Source organism: Squalius cephalus, assembly GCF_949319135.1.
Source record: "Squalius cephalus genome assembly, chromosome: 8".
Classification (NCBI taxonomy): domain Eukaryota; kingdom Metazoa; phylum Chordata; class Actinopteri; order Cypriniformes; family Leuciscidae; genus Squalius; species Squalius cephalus.
The window spans coordinates 38,401,288-38,414,591 of record NC_137129.1 but is presented as its reverse complement, the minus strand read 5'-3'; the positions used below and the strand labels follow the sequence as shown (position 1 = coordinate 38,414,591).

General features: G+C 36.7%; 1 protein-coding gene across 4 annotated transcripts in view; it reads right to left on the bottom strand.

Moving 5' to 3' along the window:
• hivep1 (HIVEP zinc finger 1) overlaps positions 1-13,304 on the bottom strand; it is a gene marked incomplete at its 5' end in the record, with an annotated part of 60,680 nt that overhangs the window by 31,880 nt on the left and 15,496 nt on the right. Inside the window, one exon of one of the 4 annotated variants that reach the window (XM_079879662.1) lies at positions 5,370-5,503. The exons of 2 other annotated variants lie outside the window; for them this stretch is intronic. Of the gene's footprint in view, positions 1-3,047; positions 3,579-5,369; positions 5,504-13,304 lie in introns of those variants that run through there. One more of the 4 variants, XM_079879661.1, reaches the window with a different exon arrangement.

Genomic DNA, 13,304 nt, shown 5'->3' with positions numbered 1-13,304 from the left:
AGCCTGGGCTGTCTACAGAGACCGCGTTTTTGTACAGTGTGTTCAGGGGACAGGCAGCTAGCGGATAGTGAGGAGATGTTTGCTGGATGTGACAAAAAATGCTTTGGCCTAAAAAACGCATGACATCGCTTAGAGCAATTTTAGACCCTTGTTATAGAGAACTGTCAGAAACTCCTCCTCCTTCACAGCACAAGGGGTTGTGGGTAATATCAGCCCAAACATCATGCACCAATGCATATTTTTTTAAATCCACTGAAAACATTGCGCTAATCCTAGTCTTAAGAGCGTAGGATCTATTTGAATTAGGATGCAGCCGGAACACAAAATCTGTGGCAGTAGATTCCAGGAAAATATTGTGAGAATATCATTTGAGTTCCGTTGGCTCTAATACGCCATACAGCAGCATGTGTGTGAGTGTGTGTGTATGTCAGGCTGCCTGGCGCTTCAGAGTGTCAGCCAAAGCACCATGATGACTTACAGGCCGTCGGAATGGCAGTGTGTGTGTGTGTGTGTGTGTGTGTGTGTGTATGTGTGTGTGTGTGTGTGTGTGTGTGTGTGTGTGTGTGTGTGTGTGTGTGTGTGTGTGTGTGTGTGTGTGTGTGTGTGTGTGTGTGTGTGTGTGTGTGTGTGTGTGTGTGTGTGTGTGTGTGAGTTGTTTTCTGTGTTTTCCCGCTCCGATTAGAGCCTGGCTGGAGGCTGCATTATGTAATCTAACACGGCAAAACACACCCGGTGAGACGAGCGAAACGGAGAATCTATAAATAACAATTATCCATCTCTCCCTTCATCTTCACCTCTTCTGCAATGCACCTTGTTCTTGTTTTTGTTTATTTATATAGCACTGTTAAAACACAACCAATGTTGAACCAAAGTGCTTTACATCAAATTTTTGCCAAATACGGCGGGGCCTGGTTATTTAACGATTTATGCACAAACAATAATATTTTATATCTAATTCTAAAATGGACCGGGAGCCAATTTAGAGATGCTATAGAGACAACAATCTGCACATATTTTTTCTTTTTTCTATACCTACACACTTCGCTCTCTCTCTCTCTCTCACCTTTTCTTTCTATACGTTCTCCTTCAATATACTGTATTAGATGCAAAGCTTACTATTAGTTGAGCTCTGACACAGCTTACACTTTTCGGCAACACTTGATCCACACTAACACTTCTATTCTTGCAATCTAACACTTCTATTCTATATCTATTATCTTTAAAAAAAATAACTTAAAAAAATACAGGTACTGCGTTAGATTAAACTGGGAAGGGTCATGGCACTTGCATATTGTTGTCCTATTGTTCTCATTTGTAAGTCGCTTTGGATTAAAGCGTCTGCTAAATTAATAATTGTAAATGTAAATGTACCCCATTCTATAGGGTCAAGAGTGTTTGAAAAAGTGCAATAAAGAAAATATCAATTAGTCTCAGTGAGACGTAGTGACACAACACTAGCCGACAGGGACACTTCATTTCCATTTGTTTGGACATGTGGTCATTCTTACTGTCGAGTCCTGCATAAAACAAATATTACTTCACAAACTTGATTCATGCTCAGAGCTCCCTGTCTTTTTCTCTGTCCTTTCATCCATATGATGAAGATCTCACAGCTTCAGCTGCGGTCCATCAAATGCCAACTTCAAAACAAACTCTCTTACTCAAACAAACACACATGGTTGCATGAAATGCCTGTGAACAATACTTTTTGCCAGCTAATGGGGGTCATTTGTCTTTCTGGTGTTCATGTAAACCAGAACTCTCGAGCCAGGCCTGTACTGAGTGTTTTCAGCATTACGTCCATCTCTGACTCGGTTGCATAACCGTTCATCCATTCTGGGCTGATCCTCTCCACCCAGTCCAGTTATTCAGCCCTCGGCGGGGGTGGACGGAGGATATCCCCCCGTGACCCATGCAAAACCTCAATCATGATGCCTAAAAGTTAGCATGAGTCTTTAATAACAAAAAAGAGCATGTAGACTAGAGTGTTGTTCTGGCACTGGTCGGCCGTCTTATTAAGACTATTAACCATTGGAGCAGACAGGAGAGACTCATGACCTTGCAGCACTAATCGACCGTAAGCTAACCTACAGTAATCCTGACATGACGACTGACAAACAAGAATTACACAAGTGAAAAATAAAATATAAATACAAACATAAGATCAGATAAATCAAACACTTAAATACTTGAAAGAGACACGTAAAGCTAATGTACAGCACTATCAATGCTGGCCAATTATGTAACAGTTAGAAATAAAAATAAATAAATGTCAAACTGGTCAAATCATGCTACAATTTCAAAAAGGCAAATGTATGCAACGGATCATGCATAAATAAATAAAAAAGCTGGCCAATCAGGCAACAATCAAAGAATACAAACATGAAGCTAACCTATCAAGCAATATTTTAAAATAAATTACATACAAATTCAAAGCTTAACAATTGTGCCATGATTTTATAAAATGCAAATATAAAGTGGAACAGAATTTATTTTTTATTTTATTTAGAAAAAATAGAACACAAATCTGGCCAATTGCACACTCACGAAAAAAAAAAAATATATATATATTAATATCGTAAAGCTGATGAATTAGGCAACTGTTCTTTTTTTTTAATTAAGGGCCTAGTTATGAAACCATTTTTAAAAACTGCAATTGTAATATTGGCCAATTGGGCAAAAAATAAAAAAATTCAAAAACATTAAGCTGACCTATCAAGCCATAATTGTACACAAACAAACAAATAAATGCAAAACTGACCAATTGTGCATTGCTTTCATAAAATCCAAATATAAAGCTGACCAATCATGCAACACTCCAAAAAACACAAACATTAAGCTGGCCAATCCTGTAACACTGTATAAATAAATAAATAAATAATTGCAATACTGTCAACAATACAAATGTAAATCTGGCCAATCATGCAAGACAGATGAACAGCTAATCATTCAAAACAAGTCTAGTTAAGTCAAGTCTAGACTAGAAAAGAAGTCAACATGCGAAAGGAGGTAAACATGTTATGATCGTACACCTTCACACAGAGTACCTGAGCGGCAGAGCTGCTTCAGTTTGTCTTCCAGTGAAAGTGTGTCTGTATCAGGACAAGCCGGATTTCCCTGAATCGCTGGGGAACACCTGGACCTCCCCTAAGAGTGTGTCCTCTCTCTCTCTCAAACACACTCCGACCGCATAACCACCTCCGACCACAACAGACAGCGGACAGACCTCGCCTAGAAACTCTCTCTTTCGCTTTCTTTCGCTTTCGACTGAAAAGCCAGCTGGGTGTTGATAGCTCACTCACTCACTAACTCACTCACTCGGTCATGTGAAAGCTACCGTTTACCAACCCTCCCTCCTTCCCTGTATCTCGGTGTCTCCTCCTCCTCTGCTCTTTTTTTCCCCAACTACTTTTTTAATCCCTGCGCTAAATTACTGGGAAAGCCCTGACTACCGCCACGATGACTTCCTCTCTCAGCGAATAAAGAGAGAGAGAGAAAGAGACACAAAGCAGGAGGGAAGGTCTATAAAAAGCTGGCTGCCTAATTCCTTTGGCTGAACGCTTCGAGCCACACACACACACACACACACAGCGATGGAAGCCGAGAGTTTGTCAGCATCAGATTAGCTTCTAACCCACTTGTGGAGAGTCGCCGCCCACGGTACCGCCACACACTCCTATTAATACATTAATACATACTTATAAGTCGGGCCCACACACTCCACACGGCACACACAGTCGCCCACGCAAAAACATTCACACGCTCAGAAACGTACACAGACAACACAGAGCCCTGCACAGATGCTCACACACACACACACAACACTCAGATCTGCCAGGCCAGTTACAGTATAATTAGCCCATGTTTTCTGATTTACACTCAGATTTTCACTACGGCATTTTGAGATTATGATATTGGTAAACAACAGATGAATCGGCAGATACTTCAGAATTTACATTACGACATTTGGATATCATTTTGAGGCTGATTATTCTGTTATCATCTGATGTCGCTAAATCACAACATTGAGAGATCCAGCATTTTGATGTTACTCAACAAACAATTGGCTAACATTTTGAAATGTATATTAACAATTAGTACAACACTTTTAGATTATCCACATCGGCTAATGACGAAATAAGATTTAGAACAAGATTTACAATATATTGTGATATTGAAATGCCACATGCTGCTAATGGATAAATTATATAATATTTTGACACTGCCAACATTGGTAAATAAAAGATAAATCAGCAGATACAACTGATTATTCAGTCGTCATGTGATGTCAGTAAACACAACATTGAGTTATTATCGATGAATAACATCGGCTGATAACCAAATAATCAGATGATATTGAGAGATTTAGAATGATTTAGACTACATTACGATATCGAGATCACCATATTATCGCCAATTATTTAGCAGATATCAGTAACCACAAAACATTGAGATATACATTCAGATGTACATGATGACATTTGAAATGATCAACATAGGCTGTTTAACAAAATAATTGGCTGAATAGTGTTCATATTTTTAGATCATCAACATCAGCCAATAACCGAATAATCAGATATTCTGAGATGTATATGAAGATTTACACTACATTACGATATTGAGTTTACGATAGTGAAATGTCACAGGATGTTAACTGATTAAATCAAACAATATTTTAAGACTACCAACATAGGCTATTCAGCTGATATAACCACAAAACATTGATTTGTACATTCAGATTTACATTATGCCATTTTTAATGATCAACATAAGCTTTTAAATGAATTACTGGCCAAACAACATTCATCTTCACAAAATGTTACGTTTTTAGATCATCAACATGATGATATATAGATTAATAGAGATTTATACATTACATTGATACATCTTGTGATTATCGACATAAACCATACACTGATATTTACAGATTTACATTACAATAACCTTGCTCACTTTGCTGATTAAAAGAAGTGCAAATACAAGCTAACATTAACAAGCTAAATGACAGACAATAATACACTTTTAATATATATTATGTAAAACAAGCATATAGGTGTACTGTGTATGTCTTATTTGCTAATATAACATTGTATTTTATAGAAAGAAAATTGGTGCATTGGGCAATGCGAAATTTATAGCATCGACAGCAACTCTTGGGCAACACAACACACAAGAACACACACACACAAATGCCTCTAAAGGTGAAAAACAACTAAAAGTAACGGGAAAAAACATGACCAGTCACGATCATGACATGCTCCTCTCATCTGCTGTGGTAAACTGTGAGTGACCACACACACACATATTAGATGCTAACACACCGGAAGGCATGCAAACACACGCAAATACACACACAAACACACGCTTACCTGTACACAGCTGTCTGTGACTCTGGTTAACACCTGCTAGAGCTTCGTGTTATGGGTGGATGATTTCTGTTCTCACACTCGAACAGACACACACATGAATATGGAGTTAGTCATCATACACCTAGACTTACACACACTTATAGACCTCAGGCGCAGTTTAGTCAGAGCCCAGCGGTTCTCACGCTCAGAGCACACACACACACACACACACACACACACACACACACACACACACTCTTTCACAACCTTATTCCTATAAACAAGCCCTCACACACATTCACAAACAGACCCATATACACTAAAAAACTGAAAACCTACTGACTAAAACCTAGAAATAAACCAAACCAAACCAAAGCTATGTTTGGAACAGTATATCCCACCATAAACTCAAAAATAAAGGTTCCTTATTGACATATATGGTTCCATTAAGAACCTTTGACATCCATGGAACCTTTCCATTAAAAAAAAAAAAGGTTCTTTATATTGGAAAAAGGTACTTTGGATTTTTTAAATGTTCTTCAAACTAAGACAAACATGGTCTGTTAAGAACTTGTCATTGAAATGTTCTTTGGGGAACCAAAACAAAAATGGTTCTTCTGTAGTGTCGCTGGGAAACCCCCTTTTTGGAACCTTCATTTTTAAGAGTTTACTACTGATTTTTGAGTAGTATTGTGCACATTTTCGGTATGCATGGAGCACCTACTGCATATGCAGTGTACAATAGAACAAACTGTGCTGGACACCCACAATGCAATGGACTATTCAATTTCCTGGTGCACCAATGAAACAAAAGTAATATTAACCTTTTTTTCTCATTAAACTTACATTTTTACACAAAATGGATCTAAAATGCAAAACAATAATTTTAGAATAATTTTAATGCTATTTCTGAGATGACAAATGTGCGACTGAATTAAAAATGCTAAATGATGAGGTCATGTGACATCAGTGTCGCATACTAATGTTTACCTTTGCAGACTGCTTTATAAACTAGCATTCAAAAGTTTAGGGTCTGTAAGATTTTTTCTTAATGTTATTAACTTATCTCTGCTCACCAAGGCTGCATTTATTTGATATTTTTATGAAATATTATTGCAATTTAAAATAACAATTTGCTATTGTAATATATTTTAAAATATAATTTATTCCTGTGATCAAAGCTGTATTTTCAGCATCATTACTCCAGTCTTCAGTGTCACATGATCCTTCAGAAATCATTCTAATATGCTGATTTGCTGCTCAAAAACATTTATTATTATCAGTATTGAAAACAGTTGGAAAAAGTGTGACATTTTCTTTGATGAATAGAATATTTCATCTTTTGTAAATGTCTTTACTGTCACTTTTAATTAATGTAATGCATCCTTGCTGAATAAAAATCTTAATTTCTTCCCAAAATTATGAACGGTAGAAAAAAAAAACAGGATGTAGTGTGCAATCTATAGTGTGCAGTGCACTAGCATTCCATTGCAGAGTCGTTGTCTGTCAGGGTGCCGCCCTTGTGTTCTCCAGACAGGAAATGCATGGTTTCTAACTAATTTGTTTCTAATTTTTGGATGTATGAAAGGAAAAGAGGAGGGAAGACTCAGAGGAAATTCCCATGGCAACAGCTGCTGAAGGAACACAAGAGGATGAAGCTTGAGGGCAAATGAGAACTCGCATGAACCGCAAACACATCTCCACCTCTTCCCATTCATCCCTCTCTGCCAATCAACGACTGTCTTTCGCTTTTTTCTCTTTTTCAAACACCCATTCATCCCAGCTCACTCCCTCCACATGTTCACGGCAGAACGGTTTAACCCTTTCCTGCTCATAATCTCTCGTTTCTACGTTCACACCTTCACGTGCCTCTTTAGCACTCATTCAGAAAACAATCTCTGCTCTTTTACGAGCGCGAGTTATTCCCAAGCACACCCCGGTCATTTTCTCTGCAGAAATCAATACTCAGCATTATTATATTTCACAAGCTCTCCGATTTAAATCATACACGCCTCTCAAATCATTTAGTTCACACCCTTTTCATCATAATAAACCAGAAATATAATTATGATGCCATCACACAATCTCATCTTCAGACTTTCAATAGGTATTTTCTGTGTTGCTGGGTTAAAAGGAATATCAGAGTTCCTACACTGTTCATTTCCATGGATAAAGTCCCAATCTACTCTAATCGTGTCATGGAATATCCAGAATAGCTCAAATTAGTTAGGAATTGACTACATTGACTTCCACGCAGGGTTATTATCTACAAACTAATGCTAAAAATAAAAATAAAGCTGAAATAAAATAAAATGTGACTATAAGGCATGACATGAAGATACTTAATATAGATGAAAAACCTAAACTAAAACATTTGAACTGAAATCAGCACATAATAAAATTACTAAAAATTGAATTAAAATAAAAGGTAATAATTTAAATGTAAAAGCTAATTGAAAATACAAAAAATATGAGAGTATATAAATAATACTAAAATAACCGTGCTTTAAAAGATTGACTCGGTTTACTGTCTTAATAATAATAATAAAAATAACAACAGTAATCTTTCTTTTCTGGAGACATAAAACCATAGCTGGGTGGGATGGGGACCATTTATTTTAACCAATCACATCAGAACATATTAAAACTTTTTTCTGCCACGATATAAAAAATAAAAAAGGTAGGCTAATTGTGACTTTTTATCTCACAATTCTGACTTGTTTTCCTCACAATTGCAAGTTAATATCTCACTTTTTTTTTTCAAAATTGCGAGTTATAAAGTCAGAATTGCGGGATATAAACTCGTAACTCTAACTTTTTTTCTCGCTATTGCGATTTCTTTTCTCTGCATTGAGAGATAAACTTGCAATTGCGAGTTATAAAGTCCAATTCTGAGGGGGGGAAAGACTGACTTTTTTTCCAGAATTTCGAGTTGATATCACGCAGGTATGAAGATTCGCGAGATGTAAACTCGCAATTGCGAGAAAAAAAGTCAGAATTGTGGGATAAAAGGATAAAAAGTTAGTTTTTTTTAATTTTTTTTTTTAATAATTATCTTTTAAATTGCATTAACAAGCATCCATAGGAACCCATCAGATCCAATCAAATTACAAAGTACGAAATGAAGCTCCGCCCTACATGTTTTCCCAGTTTCATGATCCGAGGTGTCGTGAACATGCAGTCTACAGTGTGTGTCGGCTTACACAATCAATACTAACATCAGCCATAAACGTTTGACCCAGCAGTGAACAGCACGGCCAGCGACACTTCAAACACACAGCTGACAGTTCCTTGTTGTCTCTGCTGACGCGTCTGATTGGACAGGAACTCGCCGGCAGTCTCACATCATACACAAGGTGCTTCACTGTCATAATAATGTGCTGAATCTCATTTACATGTAAAACACTTCACTTGTCTGAAAAGCACTTCACAGATGCAGTGGTTCATTCAGACGCTTGTTCATATGGTCATTCGCCTTTCTGTTCACTCTAACTCTATTTCTCCTGCAGGATGCCTAAACCATCAGGTCAATAAGTGATACATATTTAGTTTAACAAACTAAACTATACTATATGAAGTAATATACATATTGTTTTAGTAATGCATACTTTTAACATTTAAAACTACAAAATGTTATTATTATGTAAGGGTGTAGCATTTATGAAAATACAGCTCTATAGTGTGTGTGTGTGTGTGTGTGTGTGTGTGTGTGTGTGTGTGTGTGTGTGTGTGTGTGTGTGTGTGTGTGTGTGTGTGTGTGTGTGTGTGTGAGTGTGAGTGTGAGAGAGAGAGAGAGAGAGAGAGAGAGAGAGAGAGAGAGAGAGAGAGAGAGAGAGAGAGAAATGTGAGTAGAGATAATGTGAAAAATACTTTTTAAAAAATATTTTTACCATATATTTTAATATAATACAACTGGATGTTTCTGCATCAGTTATTTGTATGTTATATTATATGACCTTGCTAAGACACTCAGAGCTGAAAATAACGGTTTTGAAGGACAAGGACAAAGCCAAGGCTAAAGACAGAGAGAGAGAGAGAGAGAGAGAGAGAGAGAGAGAGAGAGAGAGAGAGAGAGAGAGAGAGAGAGAGAGAGAGAGAGAGAGAGAGAGAGAGAGGGGAGGTGTCCTGCTGCTGGACAGATTGTATCGAGAATCAAAGACTCGCTCTGGCTCTCGTCCACTATGGGTGTGAATCTGTTTTAAAGGGAAACAGTCACATTTTACACATTTACACTTGCACACAAACATTTACTTTGCAACATGAGGTCAAAAGGGCGAGAGAAAGTGTGTGATGGCAACACAGAAGGAAACATCTGAATCTAGTCCTGACCATCTTAGAGCTTTTACAAAGCATTTGAGAGAAGGGAATGAACAATACTCATTTTGAAAGTGTTGGATTTTCAAAAGCTGGTCACCTCTTCAGCTGAACGTTTTTCAGACAAACCAAAGCCTGAAAATCTTGATCAGCCAAAAGTTTCAAATTATTAGATTATCAGCCTTATTATACATTTTATCATTTATATCAATCACACTGGTTGCAAAAATGCTGGGTTGTTTCTGTAAACAACTTGTTGGGTTGTTTATGCCGGGTCAAAATGCTGGGTTGTTTGGGGTACTGTAAACACATTATTGGGTTGCTCATGCTGGGTCAAATGAGCTGTTAGGGGGTCATTCACAAATAAACAGCTGGTTGGGTTATTTTGACCCCGCAACTAGTCTATTAGTTTTTCCTTCTTTGCAGAACTTTCTGGATTCTTCACGTCTGCACGCCACTTTAATATGAAATATTTAATATATTTAATATATTCATTTCATATATTACGTTGTGGTAGCAGCACGCTCATTTTAGTTAAAATGAATAACTTGTTTTGATTTTTCATTAAAAATGTTTTAAAAAAACTATTATATATATATATATATATATATATATATATATTTTTTTTTTTTTTTTTTTTATATATTTTTTTTTACAGTGGCCTCTTTGGTTTATTGTATTACAGAGACAATAATTATTTTACATTTGTTTTATTTTATAACAAATATTTGTTACTAATTTTATTGTTAAGGCAATGAGACCGGAAATACCCCTGCACATGAGTAAGAGTTAACCCAGCAAGAGGTTAACCCAGCAAGAAATCTGGGTTAAATGTTAAAACCCAGCACTTGGGTCAAATCAACCCAGCACGTGTTCTGCCCAGTAGTGACCCAGCAGTGGGGTTAAGGTTGGGTTATTTTTTAACCCTGCAGTTTTTAGAGTGCAGCATCCAGGTCAGTGAGTGGTTTTATAATGGAGAGAGATTATACTGATACATCTCAAATTTCAATTAGTTTTCATGTGAAATAACATTATAATACACTATGGTTCAGAAGTTTGGGTTTCTTCCACTCATCAAGGACGCATGTATTTGATCAAAAATACATTAAAGCTCTTCAAAAGAACAACATTATAAATGCAATTTTTTTTTTCAACTTTTGAACAATAGTGTTTATTTAATAAAAAAATTAAATAAATGTCCACAAAACTGCTAAAATTGCTTATTTGCTTATTTAAATTATATCATTTGCTATAATTAAATTCACATTTAATCTGCATCATATATCAGCTTTGCTAAAAACCTCTAAAAAATCTTCTCGATGTCTGTTATGATTGTGACCTCAGGAAAGGAACGAGGGACTGCAGACTGGGACTGGATGAAGCAGGAAAGCAGTTGGCAAAGCCCAGATTCCCCGTCAGAACTGGAGGAATTTCCAGAACGGACCGGGTGAATCTGGCATTGTGCTGGCAGGGGGAATCTGCTTTTGTGCGCCTCTGAAAACACACACACACACAAGAAAGAGAGAGAGAGAGAGAGAGAGAGAAAGAGAGAGAGAGAGAGAGAGAGAGAGAGAGAGAGAGAGAGAGCAGCGCAGGCAGCAGATTTTTCTGGCTGTGAGATCGGAGTACACATGAACACATAAATAAGTCCTTAAAGGAATAGCTCACCCCAAAAATAAAAATCTCCCAAAAGTGTCTGGCTTTGAATAGACTTTGAATATAGCATATGACTCAAACGGACTACTTTCATGTGCATTTGAATGATTGTTGGAGCTCAACAGCATCTCTAGGAGTCGTTATGTCTGAATACGTTCTATCACTGCACCCTTTTACTGTATTATGTCTTTTTTTCCTCTCTGTATGAAAGTCACTTGGGTTACCGCACTCCCGCTGGGTCCTTGGGCTCCCATTCAGAGCTGCCTCTCTATCAAACTACCCTTCTTTCTCTCTCAATCCTTTCTTCTGCTCTATCGTCATCCTCTCGTTCCCGTTGGGGTCTCTCCCACAGATAATCAATCGTTCACAGAGTCATTCCTCCTTCCTAAAATTAGAAAAAACCCTCTTTCTCTCCCTGCTTCCTCCCGCAGTCACACACAGGAACGGCACCTGCACACACACACACACACTCATGCTGCTCCTGTTGCCCTAGCAACAGCTAGATCCAGCTTCGCTTGTGTAAACCGTTAGGCTTTGCCAGTGTAGTCTCACACACACACACACACACACACACAGGCATGCCCCACACAACACCCTTATAAGGATTGCCGGTAGTCCGCAGTCAGTTACTTTTTTTTTTTATGCAAGTTCCATATTGTGCACAATCCATCAATGCATGCTACTTAAAAAAAAGCTTGTATGTGTAGCCTAATAGTGCTGTCAAACAGATTAATCTCGATTAATCGCATCTAACATAAAAGTCTGCAAATATTAGGGCTGTCAATTTAACATGTTAATTAGCCTAAATTAATTAGTTCTTGGAAATATAACTTGTTAAAATTATTAACGCATTTAATTGATTTTCAAATGATTTTATAATGACGTATTAAATTATCCTCTGGGGGCAATTTCTTAGCCCAATATGATGTGCGATTAATTTGCGATTATAGAACAAATGATCACCACATCGAGTAATTAATTTGATTTAAAATTTTAACAGTCCTACTTAATATATATGTATATAGATATACATACATAAATACTGTACACAAACACGTGACATCAGCCAAAATGGAAAGTCTTTTTCAACTAAAATATTACAAAATCAGTCCTTTCAAAATCGATTAATCGTGAGTAATCGCATCTAACATATCACGATTAATCGTTTTGACAGGACTAATTTGTAATATTTTATCAAGCCTAAAAAGCTGATGTCACCTAGGACATGAAAACTACGGATTAATAATAATCCATAGTCAAATAGTCATTGTTTTAGACTACTTTTGTAGGTAATGCAGCCTTTCTGAAATAGATAAGAGTAATTGAATGCCGGTTAGCATTTATGTAGTAAAGGTTGCAGCAAAAAAACAAATAATGACAGATTTGGGGAACAGCAGTGTTGTTAAATCTACTAAACATCATTTTTGTTAAATGAAATAAAGCTAAAATAAAACAAAGTGCAAATTTTAGATGGAAAACTTCAACAAAAATGTTGTTACACAAAATATTGCCTTGAGATATAAACCGAAATAAGTTTAGGTTGAAGTTGTAAATTTACTAAAACTGAAATAAAAATAAAGCTTAAAAGAAATTAAATAAAAATAAAAAAAAACTATTAAAAATGACAAAAGCACATGACAAAAAAAATACTAAAATGAAAACTGAAAATATGAATAAATACTATGTTAGCATATAAATGATACAAAAACAACAATGGGGAGTAGATCCCCCACAGTGCATTGCAAACTCACATTTAGATCTGATTTCAGTCTATTATTAAACACACACTTCTGCCCTCATTTTTTTCTTGAGTATTGTTGAGATACATCACATTACAGAAGCGAAATGTGTCTCAAATGCAGTTTTATGAGCTTGCAAGAATCAAATGCGCCTAAAACCTCAGATTGTCTTATAGAAAGAACAAAACGCCGCAGGGTTACACATTTAAGACCTGGGATACATTTCTGGGATTTACTTGTGGGATTT